This window comes from Elephantulus edwardii, unplaced genomic scaffold (genome assembly GCF_000299155.1).
Source record: "Elephantulus edwardii isolate Elephantulus edwardi_28Jun2011 unplaced genomic scaffold, EleEdw1.0 scaffold00107, whole genome shotgun sequence".
In the NCBI taxonomy this organism is placed as follows: Eukaryota; Metazoa; Chordata; class Mammalia; order Macroscelidea; family Macroscelididae; genus Elephantulus; species Elephantulus edwardii.
The window spans coordinates 5853781-5857389 of NW_006399857.1; positions in this window are offsets into that span (position 1 = coordinate 5853781).

Genomic DNA, 3609 nt, shown 5'->3' on the forward strand with positions numbered 1-3609 from the left:
TGTGACTCCTAGTGACCCTATATACAACAGCCCTAAACCCTACTCTAACCCTTGCCAATCTTGTCTCTGACACACCTACCCCCATTATGCAAGTCACTGAATCAAACCACCTCATTGAGGATCTGCCTCTCTTGCACTGTCCTTCCACCCTCCAAGTACTGGTTCCACCTTGCAACAAGTCCAAAGTATGTCAAATGAAGCTTCAAAACCCTTGCCTCCAAGGAGCAGAGTGGTCTCACAATCTCTAGGGTGAACTTTGTTCTCCAAGCAGTCCATGGTATATTCAATACTCTTCTCCAGCACTACAGTTCAAAGGCTTCAATTCTCCTTCAGTCATCCCTAGTCACTGTCTAGCTTCTGATGCATGGAAAGTAATTGCAAAGACTATGGCCTGGATCAGGAGCACTTTAGTCTCCAGACTGACACCATTGCTCTTCAGCACTTTGGAGCGACCTCTGAAAGCAGACTTTCCCAATGCCATTTGTCTTTTTTCTTGGCTGCTGGTACGAAGAATGTTGCTTATGGAGCCAAGCAAACTAAAGCTGTTAACAATCTCAATCTCTTCACCATTCATCATGATGCTATCAATCGGCCCAGAGGTGAGAATCTTTGTTTTCTTTATGTTGAGCTTCAATTCATAATTGAAGGCTATAGTCCCTGACCTTCTGCCCAAGAGCTTCAGGTCTTCCCTAGTTTCAACAAGCAGGGCTGTGTCAACTGCATAATGCATATTGTTAATGAGTCTACCTCTAATCCTGATGCCGCATTTCTCTTCATAGAGCCCATACTCATGGGTAATCTGTTACACATATATATTGAAAAGATATGGCGATAGGACACATCCCTGGCATACACCCTTCCCAATTTTTTAACCATGCAGTGTTTCCTTGCTCTCTTTTGACAACTGTCTCTTGATCTAAGTACAGTTTCACATAAGCACAATTAAGTGTTCTGGTATCCCCATTCTTCTCAGAGTTAGTCACAGTTTGCTGTAATCCACATAGTCAAATGCCTTTGCATATTCAATGAAACACAAAAAGACATTCCTCTGGTAATCTGCTTTCAGCCAGGATCCATCTAACATTAGCTATAATGTCTATTATAATACCATAACTTCTTCTAAACCAAGCCTGCACTTCATGTGGCTCTTGTATAAGCAACAGTAGAATCTTGCTTGTGTGTCATATCAATAATATTGTTTGATAATTTCTGCACTCTTTGGGTCACCTTTCTGTGGAATGGGAAAAACATAGATTTTTCCCCCCCAGTCAATTGGCCAGGTGGTTGTCCTCCAGATTTCTTGGCACAACTTGGTGAGCACATTCAGGGCAGTGTCTATTTGTTGAAATATGTCAATTGCTATACCATCAATTTTGCCAATTCTTTCAGAACAGCTTGAACTTCCTTCTTGTTTACCACAGGCTCTTGTTCACACTTAGTTTCATTAAATTCTTCTGTGTCCATCAGTTCCTTTTGATACAATGACTTTATATTCTTTCTATCTCCTTTTAGTGCTTCCTGAATCATTTAATATTCTGCCCAAAGCATCCTTAAGTACTGAAACTCGAGGCTTGAATTTGAACTTCAGTTCCTTCAGCTTAAGAAATGCAGGGCAAGCTTTGCACTTTTGATTTTCTTACTCTAGCTCTTTGCACATTTCCTTTAAATACTTTACTTTGTCTTCCCGCACTGCCCTTTGGGATCTTCTGTTCAACTTAATATCTTGATTTTCTGTACTGGAGACTAAAAGGTGAGGAAAATGGTAAAAAATTAATTCATAGGTAAAAAAGTAATTTCTAGATCTGTCTTAAAATACAATGTTGTGTCTGTCTTGAAATACAATGTTGTGAGTGACAGGATAATATCCATATGCATACAAGAAAGTCCAGTGAGTATACCATCATTCAATTATATGCACCATCAACTAGAGTCAAAGAGGAGGAAATAGAAGATTTCTACCACCTTTTACAGTCAGAGACTGATGGAACATGCAATCAAGATGTACAGCTTACCCCAATTCCATTAATTAACATAATTAAACAGAGTGCCTAATGTATCATTTTCACCATCTCCTTTGTGCTGTGTTCAAGTGCAATAATTCAAATGCTGTGTCAGTCTATTTCCTCAAGAACTTTCCTATTTTTCCCTGAACCTCTAAAGAAATTATAGATGGATAGACAAAAGGTTATGGGGTAAGAAATATTACTGTGAGAAGGAGTATAGCTGAATTCAGAGAAAATAAAAAACAAATGTTTCATTGTACTTGCTTGATTATGTAAAGACATTCAATTGTGTGATTTATATAAATTATTAACAATGTTGAAAAAAGTGAAAATTTCAGAGCAATGAACTGTCACAAAGACCTAGAAGCAGTTACTCAAAAAAGTGCTACACAGTTTAAAATCAAAAGTAGTGTGTGTCAGGGCTATATAATGTCTCCATATCTATTCAAACATAGAAACAATACCTAAAACATTGGAGCTCTGTTGTTCTAGTGAATAAGGAGTTATTATATCATCCAAAGGTAGGTGGTTTGAAACTAACAACTATTCTACAGGAGAAAAAAGAGGCAATCTTCACTCTTGCTATTTAATCTCCTTTGAGATTCATACAGGTGTTCTTCCACACTCCACCCTCTCTCTCAGCAATCAAGTTTGTGTCATCTGTATTGTACAGGTGGTTGTTGAGGAATCCTCCAATTTGGATGCCATATACTTCTTAATATACTTCAGATTCTACAAGAATTTACTCAGAAAGCAGATTAAGAGGGTATAGAGAAAGAACTCAACCTTAATACATATCCTTACTAATTTAAAACCCAATAGCCTTGCCTATTCCTTTCTTGAGTCTATTTCACATGAACACAAGTAAATTTCAGGGTTCAATTTCTTCCCAATGTTATCCATACTTTGTTATGATTTATATATGAAGATTATTTTACATATCAATAAAACACAAATAAACCTCTTTACCATATTCTCTGCTTTCAACCAAGACTCATCTAACATAAGAAATTATATTCCTCATGCTACAACCTCTTCTGAATCCAAATTGAACTCCTAGTAGCTCCCTGTTGACCTAATAATATCATTCCAGTCATTTTAAAATAATCTTCAGCAAGATTGTACATGCATGTGATATATCCTTTCTAGACATCTATTCAATCTATAAATTATTAAAGAAGCTGGACTTTGTGAAGAAGAATGTGACATCAGAATCTGAGAAAGACTCTTTAACAACCTGTGCTATGTGGATGACAAAATCTTGTTTGATGAAAATAAGGAGGACTTGAAATGCTTTTTGCAGAATATCAGTGACTACAGTGTTCAATATGAACTACATCTCAAAATCAGGAATACAAAAATCCTCAATACGACCAACAGAAAACATCATGATAGATGGAGAAATTAAAGTTGTCAATAATTTAATCTTACTTGGATCCACCATCAACATTCTTCGAATTAACATACATGAAAGCAAAATACGTACTGCATTGCTTTCCAAAAATACACATATGAAAACGGCCCACAGTAAGAGATAAATCATTGTAAAGAGGACTGGGGAGTTGAGAAGGAAGCTAATTGTGCAATAATGAATGAACTTTTTTTT